The sequence below is a fragment of the Mytilus edulis genome, chromosome 14 (assembly GCF_963676685.1).
Source record: "Mytilus edulis chromosome 14, xbMytEdul2.2, whole genome shotgun sequence".
In the NCBI taxonomy this organism is placed as follows: Eukaryota; Metazoa; Mollusca; class Bivalvia; order Mytilida; family Mytilidae; genus Mytilus; species Mytilus edulis.
The window spans coordinates 54,571,480-54,593,005 of NC_092357.1; the positions used below are offsets into that span (position 1 = coordinate 54,571,480).

A 21,526-nucleotide genomic window follows, 5' to 3' on the forward strand; every position below is an offset into this window, starting at 1 on the left:
CTTCCTTTGGGAAAATCACTCATTTGAGATTCGTTGAGTGTTCTTTGATTGCTGTTTAGTTGTGTTTTTGTGAGTACATGCATAAATGTATTCCCTTATATTTTTCAATGAAGGGTTGTTTGCCTTTAAGAGACCTTTCTCAAGTTTGACTTGGATGGATGGAAAGTTGTCTCATTCAGGCACTCATACCACATCTTCTTATATCTATAAAGTTGACTTAAGATTGCTCCTGGGTTCATTAAGAATCAAAAAGAAGTTTGACATGTGTTTACTTGTAATTTAATGTTTTTGTTTTTCCAATCTTATCTAAGAAAAGCTTAAAGCTGCAATATCTTAATTGAAAGATAATTTACTCCTTGTAAAAATAAAGAGATATGTCTGATGACCAAAAAGGTATATTACGTACAGGTATCTATTCTGGCATCAGTTTAATTCAGTTACACTCAAACAGTAAATCTCTAGAGGTTTTTCAATAAGCATTCTCAAACTTAGTCAAGCTTTAATGCAGAAGCAAAACGAGCGAATCAAGCTTTAATGCAGAAGCAAAACGAGCGAAAGAAAAAAAAGGTATCATATGGCATAAAGCTTTAAAACACTGATTCAGTAACCAAGTGTTTAGAAATTATTCCGTAGTTCCTCATTTTCCTTAAAATGTTTCCTGCAAAATAAAGATTGAAAGTGCCCATCTTTTGCATTTTAATTTGTCTGATTTTCTGTCTTCAGATGGAACCAGTTTATAACCACTTTTCTTAACCTCATTCATTCCAAGCCACAAATAATCTGGCTATACATCATCACTTAGAATCAATGAAACGTTTATTTACATATGTTAAAATCAGTGTTTTGGCAAGCTTTTTTTCTTGTAGAAGACAGATGTGTTTTATGGTTTTTATACCCAGCAAGAAAATTTATGATTTTACCTGCTGTACTATTATTAAAATTAATTTCATCTGTAGAGAAAATTACTTTTCTGTATGAATATGAATATGATAAATTATAACTTTGTTGAAAAATTTATTTTTCTGATTCTATCTTTAGAAATATACAGTAATCATTATGAAACATGAGATACCTAAGAGTGTTAAACATGTCTGGGAAATATACTTCAGTCTGGCATTTTCTACCAAATTTGGAGTCTGGTTCACAAAAAAACCTTATGACTAAGATTGATGGTAAGAATACTGAAATGTTCATGCCTAGTTGTCAGTTTATTTGTGAAACCAACTCTAGATGTTTGACTCAACCTGCCATGCAATCATAATAAACCTATTTTAAAAAAAAAACTTTTTTCTGAAAAAATGTTTCCATGGTTTTTGTTGTGAGTATGTAAATATTTGTTCATATATGACAGATGTCAAACAACCTACAATAAAGTTTCAAACATGTCTGATTATTTCACTTTATCTGCCAGCACCTTTATATACCATTAATCTCCTCCAACGCAGGTTCATTATGTACCACAACCACAGACATTAACATCAAATCCTGAACCCAAGCCTTAGGAGTTCCAAAGCTGGATGGGAATTAAAATTTGCACACTTTTTCATGCATTAGATTTGACACTCACCAGGATCTTCAATAGCTATACATCATTATTGTCTCCTTCCAAATATTTGGAATAAATATGTCTGCTTCATTTAAATGCAAAATACCCTTAATGTCTTGTGGTAAATAGTTAGAACATTTTAAGCAGCTTTAAGATTGACTGATTGTTCTATCTCTGATCTTAAAACTGTAAACATTTATCATCCAAAAATAATTTTTTTTACGAGATTTGAATTGAAGCTTTCTCTGACAACACTGTCAAATAAAATGAATAATGCAATGAATTCTTATGCAGTGTTGTGTCTTGATTTTTACTTCTTCTGATTTTATAATGGTTATTAAAAGTTTATTGACATTCAGAACATAAATGCCTCTATAAAGTTTAGTATAGTTAGAGATCCCCTGAGTAGATACCAATAGTATATGCAAGTTTGTCCACAGGGTATTTCTTTTGATATCCAGAATGTTTGAAAAGCACTCTTTTATTATTCCTTGGACCTTAGACCCCGTTCACACTAGCATTTTTTTTAATCGATCTAAATAAAACCAGTTAGTGTTCACATATTATCTTTAATCATAACGATCTCTATCGGTCTAAACCAATCCACTGCGTACACACTACTATTAAAAACGCAATCAATCTAACCTTTTTACCCGTAAAACTGTAAACATTGTGTATAAATAGAACTGATTTATTAAATTCATCTATTGATACTCTGACATACACACTTGAAAAAAAAATGGATAAAGTTATTGTTTCTCCTGAATCAGAAGTTAACATTTTGGTACAGGTGTTATTGCTATTTTCTTGAATTTTGAAAAAAATACCTGTAGTAACGAAGTTACAACACGACGAAGTGTTGCGGTTCCTAAAAAGAAAAAAAATCATCATAAGAAATGAAGACACAGATACATAGATTTCGCAAATCTATGCGATGCTGGCGAAGACAAAATGTTTTCTTAAATGTCTGTAAACAGAGAAATATGGGTTAGACAACGAACCTCTCAGATAGTTTTGGCGCTGTACATGCGCATACGTTATTTTAGATTCAATCGTACTAGTTTAAACTGATCTCTGCGTTCACATTTAAAGTAAGATCGGTTTACTTTAGATCGATTCAAACTAAACTACCTCTTTTGGTGTTTTAGTTTAAACCGATTGAAGATCGATTCAAAGCGTTCACACTGGCCCTTAAATCGATCTGAAGTGAACCGGTCTAGTTTAAATCGATAAAAATGTCCTAGTGTGAACGGGGTCTTAGTTTTCAAGTTTGTCTGTATTTGTTAATACCTAATGGACTTGCTAGTTTTTAATATTAGTTAACTTCTGGTAGTGGGTTGTCTGATAGCCAATCAAACCAAATCCTTTTATTTACACAAATTAAATTTTATTTCAATAAAATTTTACAGAAAAGCAACTAATAATATGCAGGTGGGGAAACCAGAAGTAAACTGGGTTAAGTTAAGTGCCTCAATGGAGCAATTAAAGCCAATTTTAATTTCAATGTTAGAGTCAGCCAACTTGATCAAGATGAGAAATATACATGCTTCAGATGTATTCTGTATATAAGAATAAAGTCAAGGTTTATCATTATGTCAGATCCTTTATTTCAATTTAGATATTTTCTTTAACAAGCAGAGAAAAGCAAGTTTTCGTTTACAGGAAAACTGGCAAAGTAATGAAAACAATTCATTTTTCTTCATCGCAATCAAATGAACGGCACTTGTTAAAAAAGTTAAGAATGTTTTCATTAATACAAGCTGTAAATGTTTGCTTTGAGAAAACATACAAATTGTCTGTTACATAAATATTTGCTATATATATGGTGAGGGATTAGCTTTGATATTCAATTGAATCCCTTGCCTGCAGGAAGGCGTAGTCAGAAAACAAATTGGCTAAAACTTTTTCAGATGTTTTCTTTGCATTACAAATGTTATGGGTGCATTACAAATGTTATGGGTTAAAATTTACCAATCAGTATCTAGATGGAATTCTTGTAAGACATCATAATGCCTTAAATAAGAGTACAATTAAATATTTTTATATTCTTCTGAGTAAGTTTGATATTTAAAGAGGAATGGATAAAAGATAGATTACGTTTAGTTTATTTAAAATGGAAATTCGGAAAGAGAAAAAGAAAGATTACAAAAACTTTGAAAATTGATTGTTACGAGATGTAAAGACAGTAAATTATTCTTCAAATGAATGTCTTAAAACTTTAATTTGATTTATTTTATGAGGGTGAACAATTTCTTAGTCTACAGACAATGTGTGTTGTGAAAAATTACATTTCCTCAGATCCGTTGGTGTAATACAGAAATTAGTGGCGAGTTTCCATTTTTGTTGTTTGATCAGAAAGTAAAAAGCTAATCCAGCCATGTAACTGTCAGTTAGGCATATCTCTGTACTTTTCATTACTAGAAAATTGGCTGTTTATTTAGTGATTTTTATATCCAATCTAATTTCCACCGATGGTTGACCAGTTCATAGTAGTAGAAATAACATCAAAACATCTCTGCTATATAGAAATGTACAGCGATTTTGTCTCTAGATTATGTCAGGGTTAATTACTGTTGCGGATTATCAACTCAATTTACACGACAGGACAAATTAGATAGAACATACTCTCTAGATACAGACGGTTGCATTATGGATGCAGCGTAAAATTTAACACGGAAGGGAATAGAAACTGGTAGCATAAAATTGTGTTGTCTCGGCTTTTTAATACAAGCAGAAGTTGGCTGATGTTCTTAATTGATTTGAAGTGTTAAATAATTCATAATTCATACGACAAGCTGAGTACTCAGTGCTTTGATGTGTGGAGATCAACACACTGTTGTGAAATTGTCTATAAATCAGAAGAAATGCTCCCATGTTATCACAAGCTAAAGTGTGATATATAAAAGATCGTCTAAGTGTTTTAGATGATGGTAAAGATAATCAGAGTTGACATTTGACGAAACTGTTGAATTATGGGATTGATTTTTTTTACTAAGGATTAATTAGGATGATTAGTTAATTACACCGAATTATGAAAAAAAAATCAACAGATTATTCTGGATTTTTCTACATTTTCATCTGATTGAAATGATAAACTTTCTAAGTGAAGAAAGTTTATAAAGAAAATTATTAATATTTTTGGAAGTAAAACTATAAAAAAAAAAATGGTGACATAAAACTTTTCAGTTATTTGTGGGAATTCAAATATGCAAATCAGAAATTTTATATATTTGTGTGAAATTTAAAAAGTAATTACTATTGCTGACCGACTTTTTAACACATTAATCAGGATTAATAGGTTATTTTAAAAAATATAAGGATGTGCACTAAAACGGAAAATTGTCACTTTTTTATTGTGAAGATTTAGTGATTCTAATTGAAGTACAATGGCTTTTAATATGCCATCTTTTGGTATGATGCTGGTCCGTCTGTCGGCCTGGAAAAATGCTAAATCGAGGAAAAGGGTGAGTAAAAAGGTTAAAGGGTTGAGAGGGGAAAATGAAAGAAAAAAGATAGCAATAGCTGTAAATTTTTATGTAAATATTTGAACATCAAGGTTAATTTTACTTACACCAGAATCAAGGATGTCTTATATAAGATCGTGAAATTTTCCTCTTTTCCCATGAACATGGCAAAACATGGAAAAGAAACGGGAGATCTGGGTGTTAATTTTAAACTTCACATTTGGAAATTTATTTATAAATTAACAAATTTAGTTAGTTTTTTGTGAGGAAAAGCCATTTCTAGCAAACGTCTTATAATGAAATTTTTTTTTTTAAATGTGAAGAAATAGTTCTTTTAAATTTCATGATAAACTTGTCAAAGTTTTTGTTTTGTTTTATTTCCGATAATGCTAATGACAATCACTTGTAAAATATTCATAAGACACCGATTTTCTCACAGAACAGTAATTGGGGTTGACAATTAAAATAATTCATTTGATAACACTAAAGTGTGATAAGACTGTACACCTGATAATTGAGATATGTTGATGGACAGAACCTATTAAATGTTCCAACACTTAATAATTATAGTCTGATATTTTCCATACCTGCTGAGGATTTTGTATCCTTCCAAGAAAACCATATTAGGATGAGGACCTAGCCTGAGGTCTGATATGGGTTAAAGGATGATGAAAATGTAAGGACATGTATAGATGTATTATGAAAAACCTTATTGAATGGTATCCAACTATTTTTCTGTTAATGTAAAATCAAAATTAGAATGAAATAAATACATTTGTACTCAAAAAATTATGGGATTTCAACTCAACACATTACATTTTTCTGTAGCAACCTTAATCAGGTAGTCTCATGACAAAAAGCACCAAAATATATCAATAATGAGAGCCTTAAAACCAAAGGACCTAAAATAAACATCCAAATCCCATTGACTCAGGTCTTCTTTTTCTGCTTAAGTTGCAACCTTAATTGGCTTAAGAACCATTATTTTATTTTATGAACTGAAAATTTTCAAATAAGATGAAACCTCGACATCATTCTAATATTAATGCACTGGCTATTGACCAAATGGTACTGACCCGAGAAAGCACTGACCGGTTTTTAGAAAAAACAAATTGCATTATCAGATATGATCTCATGCATCAAGGACAGTTTATATAAAAATTGCACCTGTCATATATATGTGCCTTGCACTAAGAACTGATTCAGGTCTATAAAGTTACATGTGTTAATGCAGTTATAACGAGGCTAATCTAAGTATCTGCAATGTTTGTATTAATGGTGATCACCTATAAAGAGTTCAGCGCCCCCAAGGATAAAGATATTATTAGCAAATTTGACAGATGTTTTTACATTGCTTGGTTCATTCCTATTTATTTCTGAACCCTTTTTAACTGACTAAGTGTCTCCCAGTAACGAAGCTAATTAGACAAGTTCAAAAAAAATTAATGAATGGTTTATCTTACTTCATCATGTTTGTATCAAAGAGATAGTTTTTGGCCTGGTCTAAAAATTGACTTTACATCAAGTTTAAACATGTACTGTGGATTTGTTTATTTTTTTTGTGTGCACTAATTATCAGGCCCGTAGCCAGGAATTTCCAAAGGGGGGTTCGTTGGTCTCAAAAACTCGACTTTAACAGTCACAACTCGAACAGAACGTTGACTTTAACAGTCATTATTTGTTTTCAAGGGGGGGGGGGGTTTGGTCCAAACCCCCGAACCCCCCTGGCTACGGGTATGATTATCGTGTATTAAGGAAAACTTGCATGTTCCTGGATTTTTAATTTTGTAGTTTTGCAGAGATCAGCATACTAAAGCCTTTAGTAAATTTCTTATTCCTTGAACAGTTCATTTTGTGGTTCACCTGTATCCACCAAATCCACGAAAATAGGTATTTAACGAATAAAAATGAATCCACAGTAATTCCTTTGATTTTTCTGCAAACCATGAATGTTGCATTGTGCAATAGTACCAGACTATTGATATTTAATGTTCAGCAGCAAATATCACAAACCTATTCAACACTAAACAGTCTATTATTTGAACTTGGAATTATTTTTAACTATGGAATTTGCTTGATTTCTTGTTATTGAAATTTTTAATAAATTCCATGATTATTCTGTACTGAAATGTTCTGTGCTGCGCACAACACTTTCTATTACAAAGAGAATAGTATATTTTCAATAGAATGTACTGTGCCGCGCACAACACTATCTAACCAAAATACATTGTATGGAAAGTGTTATTATCGGCTCAAAAGATCATAATACAAAATAAACATGGAATTTATAAAAAAAATTTAAACACAAGAAATTATGCAAATTCCATAATTAAAAATAATTCCAAGTTCAAATAATAGCCTGTTACTAGAACATGATATTGTGACATGAATATTAACCCTGCCTTTTACTATTTTGAACTACAAGCTGAAGTTTTTAAAACATGCTGAAGGTCAATAAACAGTCAATAGAAATTAGTTTCACTAAATTACTTGACACCTTATTCACTATCCGACAGACAGGGTTAATATGTCAAGCTTCTGGTGCTTAGTGGAAAATCAGCAAATACTTCCTTGCTAATCAGAGATCAATCTCACAGTCTCCATAACAGCCACATGAACTGCCAGTGTATGCTACACAGTTGAAATTTGACCTGTTGTTAAAGTTCTAATTGACCTACATTTGACCTATTTGCTCAAGATAAAACTAAAAAATGTAATGAACAAGTTAAGTCCTCCATTGTCAGGCTCCTTAGAAAGGGGGACATTTTCATGTCATTTTGTAATTGGCTGTCTCATTGACATATACACACATCTCCTTTTAATCATAGCAGAACATATATTGTTGTAGTATACTGTTTTAATATAGATGCATATAATTTATAAACGTATGGATTATTGAAGCCAAATTTTACTGGCAGATTACAACCATTAGCTCACATTAAAAGCATCTGTTTTTCACAAAATATAACATTGAAGACTGTTTGTATATTTTCTTTGATTAATAAGTTATGTACTAATGTTACATAAGATTAATTACAATATTTGAAACATGTTAGACTCATGACTGTTTATATTTTCTTAAGGAAATGATCAACTCATTGCAATATTGCTTCAGATTTTTTGCAATTTATTGTGCAATGAGTACAGTTGCTTTACAGCTGTTATATCATATCTTCTGCAATGTATTTGCAGTGAAGGGGATCATGTTGGCTCTGGCTATTTATATTTTGTCAAAGATATAGACATTATAAGATAGATATTGGATCAAAATTTTTCTCTTAAGGTGCTGGTTTTTAGCAAATTCATACTGTTGGAAGTTAAAAAGAGGTAATCGGAATGAATTAAATGACAGTTAGTTTTAGAATCTTGAAGTGACCTTATACCTTAAATGATAGTAGCAATACTTTTGTTGAATATAACAGTGACCATATACTGTACTGTTTAATTAAGCATCCATTGTCCAGGGGGCCTAGAATTATTTGTTAAGTGACAAGTTTTTTAATGAAAATAAAGTGGTGATTTTTTCACTACAATTTTGAAAAGTTTTTCCTTTCTGCTTATGTACTATAAACAAAAGAAGAAATGGATTAAAAAAGGACCCCAAAAATCATTCTTAGGACAGAACCTTTGAGAGAGGAAATTGATCCCAGATTTACTCATCACCGATTCACAACAGTTATTGGCATCAGTGACACTATGGATTCTAGAGCTGAAGGGCATGGATGGAACATTCTGCTGAAAATAACAATCACAGATTGGAAATATACTGCAAAAAAATTTGGCACATGTTTTTTAACGAATTCAATTTGTGAAAATGCGCTTTTGCCAGAAAAAACACTGAAAAGTAATATTTTATCGTGTTTTATGATTTCAGTGTTAATGTTTGGCACTTAAAGGCTACTTGTAATATTTCTATGTAATCATTATTTGTTTACCATGTTGCAATGCCAGACTTATGATATTTAAAGAAATGAATATGTGTATTGTTCTTTGTGGTTTTTATTTGGAAAGACAATTGCAATAAAAATGATCAACATTAGATTCTTATCTATTTTAAATGATAAGTCAATAAATCTGTCAGTAAAACGAAGGTAATGAATTCCATGCTGGCATATGTAACTTATAAAAAAAACCAATTAAATAGGTGAATATAATAAAAAAAAAAAAAAAAAGGAAAATAAATTCAAGATAAGATTCTGCTATTACAAGCCAACTTTTATGAAGTTTCATGTTTTTGGCATATAAGCATTAATTATACCCCCGCTTTAAAAAAGGGGGGGTATACTGTTTTACCTCTGTCTGTCAGTCCGTCCGTCCGTCCGTCAGTCAGTCTGTCCCATGAAACTTTCGTCACATTTTTCTCAGGAACTACACATCCACCCTTTCTGTAATTTGGTATCAACATTTATATATGTTAGCCATACCGTGTGATGCGTTTTCAGATTCATCACTTGACAACTTCCTGTTTACCGAACACTTGTATGATTTTACACATGATAGCCAAGTTGAAAATTTTCGTCACATTTTTCTCAGCAACTACAATACAAGGATTTCTGAAATTTGGTTTCAGGATTTATATAAGTCAGCTATACCGTGTGATGCGTTTTCAGATTCATCACTTGACAACTTTCTGTTTACCGAACACTTGTATGATTTTACACATGATAGCCAAGTTGAAAATTTTCGTCACATTTTTCTCAGGAACTACAATACAAGGATTTCTGAAATTTGGTTTCAGGATTTATATAAGTCAGCTATACAGTGTGATGCGTTTTCAGATTCATCACTTGACAACTTCCTGTTTACCGAACACTTGCATATTTTTACACTATTAATATTATCCACTTGCGGCGGGGGTATCATCAGTGAGCAGTAGCTCGCAGTTTCACTTGTTGATACATGTGCGTAAAAATTTTCTTCATCCCACTCAATGTTTTAATTTTACTAAGTATGTATGCACTTAACACATATTTTGTGTTCAAACCAAAATATTATTGAAGGGGTACTAGCTGTCAAAGTCAAATTCATGTTAACTGATTTGACTCAAATTTTCATATTTGATTTATAACAATGACAACATTTATCCAAAGTATAAAAAGTCTAAAAGAAGCAATTACAGGGCATGGAACTTTGTTTGGTGTGTACCGTATTTATTCTATTTAAAGCCCCCCTTCTAATTAACGCCCCTACCGAAAATAGTGCGTTCAGAACTTTTGACTTCTAATAAACGCCCCCATTTTGTAGTTAAAAAAATAAAATTGAAACTTATCCATTACAATATTGCTAAGACATCGACCCGGTCACTCAGAAACATAACACGAAAAATCAATAATGCCCATGTTTTAATCCACTCCGATAATCCAACACAGTGTGAACAAGTTCCAAAAATAGATCTGTCAGTTACACAGTACGCTGTTGAAATTATGTTCCATTGATGTGCACGCTTGCTCATTCAAAAATTTAAACAAATTATTTGATGAGGTCACATTACCGATAAACACTATTTATAGATTATGGAGACAATAAGAAACATGTGTATGTTACTATAGTCTGTTCCAACAACATTCAGGTAAAGGTCAATGAAGTAAGGTACGAAATTTGTTTCTCTAATTGACGGCCCCCTTTCGGAAATTGTCTTCGCCCCCGGGGCGTTTATTAGAATAAATATGGTAAATTAGTCTCAACACCATTTATTAACTATTGAGTTGACCTTTGAAAACTGTTGATGGTCATATAAGTGATATAAATATAATATAGATATAAATAGAAAGTGGAGTCAGTAAACTAATTGTGTTTTTCTAGGTCTGTTTAATTTCATAGTATAGATTAGAAATATATGTTAATCATCATTTTTACCTGTATGAGAATGATGTTTTGTGAATCATCATTTTTACCTGTATGAGAATGATGTTTTGTGAATCGAATCAGTCAAAATATTAACCCTTGTTTCACTTTTGATATTGTTTCCTTTAAATATCTCAACACACACAATACATGTGTTATATCAATCTGTAGCTAAGGGGTTAAATTGGAGTTCACATGAATACTGATTCAATGAGGTCAAATTCATCATCAATGTTTCTTAGCTTTTTTTTTTTTTAAAGTTGAACCATATTTGCTGCTAAAAGTGAATTATTATTTCACTATTTCACTTTCATTATCATTAATTATTGAACAAAAAAAAAATCACATTTTAAATTTTTATATTAGAAACTGAATAAGAATTCCTGATAATAAGAATGAATTTAAAACACGAATAAAGGTAATTATAAATTGATTGAAAATAACAAAATTATATCACAAAATAAAAATATCATGCAACTCTTATTTTGGCAGAAAATATATAGGCTATGTAAATAATGATGGTTTTGCACTTAAAAAACAAAAGTAGAATAATTATGGAATAAACATCAAGATGCACAGAGGAAAGATAAATAAAGATTTGATATTCTACTTCTAATGAAATTAGGCATGTACATTTCTCTGGTACATGCATATAAATTCTTGTCCGCATATTAAGTGTGATAGCAAAAATAGTTATGCTTTTGAAGTTAGATTTTATTGATGGTAGGTGTTAAAATCATATTGATTGGTTGATTTTATTGATGAGAGGTGTTAAAATCAAATTGATTGGTTAATTTGAGAGCAAGATATCTGATAAAAAAAAAAACAGGCTTGATGTGAAGTGTATGGAGTACTTATGCTAGTCCAATTGAAGACAACTTTAGGAAACATTTGAATTGTTTGAAATGCTAAGGATTTTCTATCTCAGGAATATTTACATAAGCAGTACTTGGTAAAACCTTTGAAACTCTGAATTACTCTTATTAAATCTGTACTTTATTTCACCTTTAAACTAATTTGATTCAATTGTCCCTGATGAGAACAAAGGTGACACTGTAACGCTTACAAATTTATCGGCCTGATATCTTTGATTAAATTGTTCTGTAAGTAAATATTTAAGTTCATAAAACGATGTTAATGTAGCAAAATTGTTCTTAGGTTGCAATTGCCTCAGCCAAGGTTAATCTTTAGGTGATTTTGTTCATTCATACCTAACAGGTCTGTTAAAGGTTTTTATGCTTTCAAACATTTTCATGTTGCATTCTTTATATATGCCTGTTTCAAGTCTGTGCCTTTCATAGCTGACTATTATATGCTGTGGTTTTCCCTGTTGTTGGTCTATATTATTGCTTACATCCACTTTATTTGAACTGTCTGGTTGATAATTGTCTCATTGACAATCATACCACACCGCCTCATTGTGGGCACTTCAGGTTTGCATTCAGTCCATCTGTCAGTCCATCTGTCAGTTCAGCAAATCAGTTTTCCACACTTTTTGTCTTTGTCCTTGACAAAATTGATTTGATATTTATGCAACCATAATAGCGATGGGGGCATTAAGTTTTACCTAAATGTGCCTCTATATGGACGTACATACCTCCCAAAATTGGTTTCTGTTCTCTAACTTTAGTTTGCAATGGGGATAATTGTATTGCCATGCAATGTTCTCAGATTGCTTGTTATATTATAAAAGCATTGGTAGTTACAAAAAATTAGTTCGGGATTAGTGCACATAAATTTTCGTATCTAGTAAACCAGTCACAAGTAAAATAAAGAGTCAGACAGGTTCTAATAAGACATTTATGTCAGTAACTACCAGTTATTAAAGTCAGTAGGTATTAATTTTGTTAAATCATGAGACTTTGAGTACTTCCTGTTTTTAGTAAACATGGCAAATTATTGTTCTAAACTTTGGTGGTAAAAAGCAGCTGTTTGTATAAGTGATGAAAATTGTTTTCAGATACTATTACAAAGAAAGTGCTGAAACTATTAGTAGAAATATTTGGTAAGAAAGGATGTTTCTTTTTTGTTCTCAAAGCTGTAATGGCCTTTATTAATTGTAGTTACCAAATTAACAAGCGTAATTGTTCTATGGGCAAGCTAAAAACAGTAAAATCAAAATAAGTTAGTAAAACGTGTATGCTGTACAAGAAATTAAATGCTTTTTGTTACTGGTCCTTAGTGCATTTTCTTTTTTTTTTCTTCACAAAGTGTCTGCATCATTGTGATTGGTTGATATTAAAACTCAGGAATGGGCAACCATATCTGGGGCCTAAAATTATTGTATAAATTAATTGAAAGTTTAAATATCACTCTCTTGTACATGTATTATGAATTGCGGACACAGAAATAACAGCTTATTTAGCTTTGTAATTAGGATACATTATTTTTGTTCTTTGGATACCTACTGAAAGAAGGAACACTTTGTATAGATAAATTTTTCGGAATTGTTCAGATTTTCTTTGATTCAAAAAAGGACTGTAAAAGGGATTTTATTACTTTAAACATGTTGAATTGTTGGAGGTTTTATTTTCACATGTTTCGTGTACAATGTATCAGATTAAATGCCTATGATCAAATTTTGGCGATTTAGCTTTATCATGAGATAAGAGACGATCAACTCGCTTTACAGAAGTTGTGAAAAACAATTTGATAGTGAAATTATTTTCTCTGGTAAATAGTTGACATTTATTAAAGTGTCTTCTACACAGCATCTTAAAACCCTGGATATATTCACAATGAAATCATATATTATATAAATGCTTCGACAGACAATAGATTGGAACTGGCCAATCAGAATGAGCTTTCGGACACTCCAGTTCCTAAAAGTATTTTGTAAACAGAAATATTCGGTAATTATCTGATATTTTTGTTTATATGTAAAATTGTTATAAATTTTGCAGATGCATCTTTAAAGCTTCTTTGCTCAATTCTTGTGTGTAGTTTTGATGTACATTGTATCTAGTTAAATAAGAGAATTTTGGGCTGTTCCTCTTTTTAAGAGCTTGATGCAGAACATATTGCAGTAGTGCATCAACAGAAAGATCATTATAGTTGAACCCTCCCTTTTTAATCCAAATTAATGATTTTCTGGCTCAGCAAGAAATCTTTTAAGCCTTTAATTGTGTTAAAATTGGAATGCACACATCAAGAGGAAACATTTACTGTAACATTTCCCCTTACTTTCCTTCAAAATTTTGTCCTCAATATTGCTATTTTATGCTTGAAAGGCGTAAAATATCAACAGTAAATCCTTTTAATTTTCTTTAATCTAATATAGATCTCCAAATCCTGTTAACAGGGTAATTTAATTATGGATTTTAATAGTTTCATAATGAAATTAAAAACGGCAATATTTAATCTAATCCATGATAGTTTATTTTATAGAAAACTGCAATTTTGCTGAATGGTTGATGTGTTTTCATGTGTTTATTATAAAGGAAAAATGGCAAAATATATAATCACTTCAATCTGACACCTACACATTTTAAAGGGGCACTAGCTGTCAAATTCGTGGTCACCGATTTGACTCAAATTCTCATATTTGATTTATAATAATGTAAAACATTTATCCTAACTACCAAAAGTCTAAAATAAACAGTTTACAGAGCATGGGGTAGATAATATGAAGGTTCGTTTCGTGTGTATTTTAGTCCAGAAGCCAATTAACTATCGATTTGACCTCAGATGACCATATAAGCGATGTAAACATAAATAAAGATATGAATAGATTAAACCAACACGTGCAATAGAATTTTTTTTAGGTCTGTTTGAGTTTATTTTATAGATTAAAAATATATGTTTCTCATTGTTTTTAACCGTATAAGAGTGATTTTATATCGAATCAGTAATCAAATGATGTACCGTAGTTTCACTTTCATTGTTGACATTCTTTTTCTTTAAATAACCAGTACACGTACAATGCATGCATTGTCAATCTCTAGCAAGGGGTTAAATTGAAGTTCACATGAATACGGATTTAATGAGGTCGACTAATTCACTTGCAAGTGAATGAGTAATTATCAATGTTTCTTCGCTTAATTTGACAAAATTGAACCATTTTGGATGCTAAAAGCGAATTATTATTTCACTATTTCACTTTCATTATTGATTGAACAAAAAAAAATCTTACTTTAGTTTTTATACAACCGCAAAATTTGAAAAAATTTTCGTCGTATATGGCTATCACATTTTGGGAGTTTTGGTTCCAACAGTTTAGGAATTAGGGGCCAAAAAAGGGCCCAAATAAGCATTATTCTTGGTTTTCGCACAATAACTTTAGTTTAAGTAAATAGAAATCAATGAAAATTTAAACACAATGTTTATGACCACAAAAGGAAGGTTGGTATTGATTTTGGGAGTTTAGGTCCCAACAGTTTAGGAATTAGGGGCCAAAAAGGGACCCAAATAAGCATTTTTCTTGGTTTTCGCACCATAACTTTAGTATAAGTAAATAGAAATCTATGAAATTTAAACACAAGGTTTATGACCATAAAAGGAAGGTTGGTATTGATTTTGGGAGTTTTGGTCCCAACAGTTTAGGAATAAAGGGCCCAAAGGGTCCAGATTTAAACTTTGTTTGATTTTATCAAAAATTGAATAATTGGGGTTCTTTGATATGCCGAATCTAACTGTGTATGTAGATTCTTAATTTTTGGTCCCGTTTTCAAATTGGTCTACATTAAGGTCCAAAGGGTCCAAAATTAAACTTAGTTTGATTTTAACAAAAATTGAATCCTTGGGGTTCTTTGATATGCTGAATCTAAAAATGTACTTAGATTTTTATACGACCGCAAAATTTGAAAAAATTTTCGTCGTATATTGCTATCACGTTGGCGTCGGCGTCGTCGTCGTCGTCGTCGTCGTCGTTGGCGTCGTCGTCGTTGTCGTCCGGCGTCCGAATACTTTTAGTTTTCGCACTCTAACTTTAGTAAAAGTGAATGGAAATCTATGAAATTTTAACACAAGGTTTATGACCACAAAAGGAAGGTTGGTATTGATTTTGGGAGTTTTGGTCCCAACATTTTAGGAATAAGGGGCCAGAAAGGGCCCAAATAAGCATTTTCTTGGTTTTCGCACTATAACTTTAGTTTAAGTGAATAGAAATCTATGAAATTTTGACACAAGGTTTATGACCACAAAAGGAAGGTTGGGATTGATTTTGGGGGTTTTGGTTCCAACAGTTTAGGAATTAAGGGCCAAAAAAGGGCCCAAATAAGCATTATTCTTGGTTTTCGCACAATAACTTTAGTATAAGTAAATAGAAATCAATGAAATTTTAGCACAAGGTTTATGACCACAAAAGGAAGGTTGGGAATGATTTTTGGAGTTGAGGTCACAACAGTTTATGAATTAGGGGCCAAAAAGGGGCCCTATTAAGCATTATTTTTGGTTTTTGCACCATAACTTTAGTATAAGTAAATAGAAATCTATGAAATTTAAACACAAGGTTTATGACCATAAAAGGAAGGTTGGGTTTGATTTTGGGAGTTTTGGTCCTAACAGTTTAGGAATAAGGGGCCCAAAGGGTCCAAAATTGAACTTTGTGTGATTTCATCAAAAATTGAATAATTGGGGTTCTTTGATATGCCGAATCTAACTATGTATGTAGATTCTTAATTTTTGGTCCCGTTTTCAAATTGGTCTACATTAAGGTCCAAAGGGTCCAAAATTAAACTTAGTTTGATTTTAACAAAAATTGAATCCTTGGGGTTCTTTGATATGCTGAATTTAAAAATGTACTTAGATTTTTAATTATTGGCCTAGTTTTCAAGTTGGTCCAAATGGGGGTCCAAAATTAAACTTTGTTTGATTTCTTCAAAAATTGAATAAATGGGTTCTTTGATATGCCAAATCTAACTGTGTATGTAGATTCTTAATTTTTGGTCCAGTTTTCAAATTGGTCTACATTAAGGTCCAAAGGGTCCAAATTAAACTAAGTTTGATTTTAACAAAAATTAAATTCTTGGGCTTATTTGATATGCTTTATCTAAATATGTACTTTGATTTTTGATTATGGGCCCAGTTTTCAAGTTGGTCCAAATCAGGATTCCATATCAAGTATTGTGCAATAGCAAGAAATTTTCAATTGCACAGTATTGCACAATAGCAAGAAATATCTAATTGCACAATATTGTGCAATAGCAATTAATTTTCAATTGGAGTTATCTTTCTTTGTATAGAATAGTAGTTGATAATATATGTTGGAAATTTGCCAGACATGACTATGATGTCATTTTCTATTTTTATTTGCCAATAACTTTATGTAAATAACTTCATTGGAAATTTGCCAATATAAAATGTTGCTGATGAAGCTTTTTTTCCTTATCTTATCTAAAATGTTTTAGATAATGTATGTTGGAAATTTGCCAGACATGACTATGATGTCATTTTCTATTTTTATTTGCCAATAACTTTATGTAAATAACTTCATTGGAAATTTGCCAATATAAAATGTTGCTGATGAAGTTTTTTTTATTGTTTTATACAATAAACAATGTATATTCACTTTTACTACCAACCAATCTTTACCATTCAGTGATAACAAGCACTTTATTTTACATTTTAATATTTTATGATGTATTTAAAAGAGTAGTTATTGTTGCAAACTCCATTAGAAATTTGAATTGATATCAGTTTTGGAAAAAGGGAAACGGGGATGTGAAAAAAAGGGGGGGGGGTTAAATTTTTCTCATTTCAGATTTCATAAATAAAAAGAAAATTTCTTCAAACATTTTTTTGAGAGGATTAATATTCAACAGCATAGTGAATTGCTCAAAGGCAAAAAAAAACTTTTAAGTTCATTAGACCACATTCATTCTGTGTCAGAAACCTATGCTGTGTCAACTATTTAATTTTAGATTTAAATAAGAAGAAATCTTTAATTGATTTGTAAAATCTTGACATTTGTTTTGTGTAAAAAAACCCATGTAATGTCAAAAATTTGATCACAATCCAAATTCAGAGCTGTATCACGCTTGAATGTTTTGTCCATACTTGCCCCAACTGTTCAGGGTTCGACCTCTGCGGTCGTATAAAGCTGCGCCCTGCGGAGCACCTGGTTTATTTTTGGCCCAGTTTTCAAGTTGGTCCAAATCGGGGTCCAAAATTAAACTTTGTTTGATTTCATCAAAAACTGAATAATTGGGGTTCTTTGATATGCCAAATCTAACTGTGTATGTAGATTCTTAATTTTTGGTCCCGTTTTAAAATTGGTTTAAATTAACGTCCAAAAGGTCCAAAATTAAACTAAGTTTGATTTTAACAAAAATTGAATTCTTGGGCCTCTTTGATATGCTGAATCTAAACATGTACTTAGATTTTTGATTATGGGCCCAGTTTTCAAGTTGGTCCAAATCAGGATCCAAAATTATTATATTAAGTATTGTGCAATAGCAAGAAATTTTCAATTGCACAGTATTCAGCAATAGCAAGAAATCTTCAATTGCACAGTATTGTGCAATAGCAAGAAATCTTCAATTGCACAGTATTGTGCAATAGCAAATATTTTCAATTGCACAGTATTGCACAATAGCAAGAAATATGTAATTGCACAATATTGTGCAATAGCAAGAAATTCCAATTGGATTTCAATTGGAGTTATCTTTCTTTGTCCAGAATAGTAGTTGAATCAACTTAAATCATTGTTTTATACAATATACAATGTATATTCACTTTTACTACCAACTGATAGATTAAAACAATCTTTACCATTCAGTGATAACAAGCACTTTTTTTACATTTTAACATTTTATGATGTATTTAAATGAGTAGTTATTGTTGCAAACTTCATTAGAAATTTGAATTGAGATCAGTTTTGAAATAAGGAAAAGGGGGATGTGAAAAAAAAATTTGAGGGTCAATTTTTTTCATTTCAGATTTCATAAATAAAAAGAAAATTTCTTCAAACATTTTTTTGAGAGTATTAATATTCAACAGCATAGTGAATTGCTCAAAGGCAAACATTTTTTTTAAAGTTCATTAGACCACATTCATTCTGTGTCAGAAACCTATGCTGTGTCAACTATTTAATCACAATCCAAATTTAGAGCTGAATCCAGCTTGAATGTTGTGTCCATACTTGCCCCAACCGTTCAGGGTTCAACCTCTGCGGTCGTATAAAGCTGCGCCCTGCGGAGCATCTGGTTTATATATCTCGTAGCTAGTGCCCCTTTAAACGGGGTGTCGTAATAAGATATTAACTTTAAAAAAACGTAACTTTTCAATTTTGAACCATAATGTTACATATTTGATAAATCTGATACAAATTTTTAAATTTCTATATAATTGCACTTGCACATGAGGCCATTACCTTTCTTGTGTAGTTTCCGTAATCAGAATTTGTTTTACTCTGCCTGGTGATTAAAAAGCAATGTGAGAAACCAACTACCTGCAGGATAGAGTTTTGCTGTCTGGGTTTTCCTTCCTATAGACGATTGCCTACCATGGCTGACAGGTTCCATCTTCCCGTCTTTTCTTTCTTGGTCTGCTCCCATAGCCTTTGATCTTCCAAGATCTAACCTTAAGGCAGTGGTGCTATTTACCCATAGTTGAGACAAGGTTGATGAGTGCAAGGGCGTGTCCACGCACAGACGGGCCTACAAACTGCATCTTCTCTAGGGTTACAATGCATTTATTTGTAAAAGGCAAATTGAATTCAAAAAATTAGCACAGGTTTAATAATAGATATATTTTACTGCTTATAGACCATTATTATATTTGTCCATGCACAATCAAATGCTGCTGTCTTTTATGAGTGCACTGAGAATAAAGAAAAAGTTGAACCTTTAATAAATGTGAAAGACCAATTTCAACCCTACTTTCATTTTGGCCAAATAACTACTTTTACTTTCAACCACATGTATGAAACCACTTAGATAGTAAACTTTTGAAAGAAATAGTAGCAAGAAAGCTTCCAAAGTAATACCCCATATTAGATTTGGGCACCTTGAGAATTTAGTTGTCACATTTTTGTGGTCTATAAAGACTAGAAGGATAGTTGGTGAAAAGTTGTATGATAAATGGTGTTAAACAAAAATTAATAATGCATGTTTGTTTATGTAATTCTAGCAATGCCAATGGATGTAATCAGATTAAACAGACATTTACTATTGATAAAAAAAAAAAAAAGCATATTTATAAATCTGAAGGTATAAAAAGTTTCATCTTATCGTAAAATCAAAAATATCTTGTTGAATTACTAGATTGTATGTTTTGCAGCAGTATCTGATAACTCCAACTGTGATTTGGATAAGATATTAATATGTAATAAATGTATTCATTCTGTTATCTTGGTTTTGATTAAAGTACAAAATATATGATTTCAAGGGCAGTTATATATTTATGGATTAATAATAACTTCTAAATATATGTGAAGTACAGATCTTCTTTGGTTACTGGATATTCACTCACTCAGGTCTGCTACTCAGCAGCTACTGTTGCCTATATTTACTCTAAAAGAATGTTGCAAAGGAAACAGATAAAACATGAAAAGATAAATTTACAACAAAATTCATTTGACTTTTTTTTCTGTATTGTTTAATTCAATATATTTGCTTCGGTGTGTGTCTGTGTCGGTGTCATTTAAAGAAATGTTGGGCATCAAAGAGTAAATGAGAGAGAGAGATAGATTTTCAAATAATAGCTCTAGAAATAGACATTGAATTGCAGAATTTCTTTTGCAAGGGATTCCAATTTTTTCTAGAAGATATATTGTTTATCACTAAATCTCAAAATGTAGCTTTTGAAGCTTGAAATTAAGGAATCTGTACATTGGTAGACCATGTGATCACTTTATAGAATCTGTACATTGGTAGACCATGTGATCACTTTATAGAATCTGTACATTGGTAGACCATGTGATCACTTTATAGAATCTGTACATTGGTAGACCATGTGATCACTTTATAGAATATGTACATTGGTAGACCATGTGATCACTTTATAGAATCTGTACATTGGTAGACCATGTGATCACTTTATAGAATCTGTACATTGGTAGACCATGTGATCCCTTTATAAAATCTGTACATTGGTAGACCATGTGATCACTTTATAGAATCTGTACATTGGTAGACCATGTGATCACTTTATAGAATCTGTACATTGGTAGACCATGTGATCACTTTATAGAATCTGTACATTGGTAGACCATGTGATCACTTTATAAAATCTGTACATTGGTAGACCATGTGATCACTTTATAGAATCTGTACATTGGTAGACCATGTGATCACTTTATAGAATCTGTACATTGGTAGACCATGTGATCACTTTATAGAATCTGTACATTGGTAGACCATGTGATCACTTTATAAAATAGGACGAAAGTAAAGAACAATCTTAAGTACAAAATTTACCTAACCCATATCGAACACCTAAGCATGTCTTAACATAACCATTATAAATCCTAACCCTTACTAAAGCAAACCCAAAAGAATAGGGAATGCTATAGTAAAAAACCAAATGTAGCATATTATATTTCAAAGATCCAGACTCTTGAAATCATGACCATTAGCAGTCAATAAGGAGATAACAATATTGTATTTTAAGCTCCGACGGCATCAATTGGGGATTTGATGGTCGCAAATTAAGTTTACTGGTGACGTGTTAGCGGAGACAGTAAATGAATATTTGCGACCATCAAATCCCAAATTGATGCCGTCTGAGCTTA

At 31.4% G+C, this 21,526-nt stretch overlaps 1 protein-coding gene across 4 annotated transcripts in view; it reads left to right on the forward strand.

Moving 5' to 3' along the window:
- LOC139503701 (triple functional domain protein-like) overlaps positions 1-21,526 on the forward strand; it is a 267,815-nt gene that overhangs the window by 150,688 nt on the left and 95,601 nt on the right. The gene's annotated exons all lie outside the window — the stretch shown is intronic.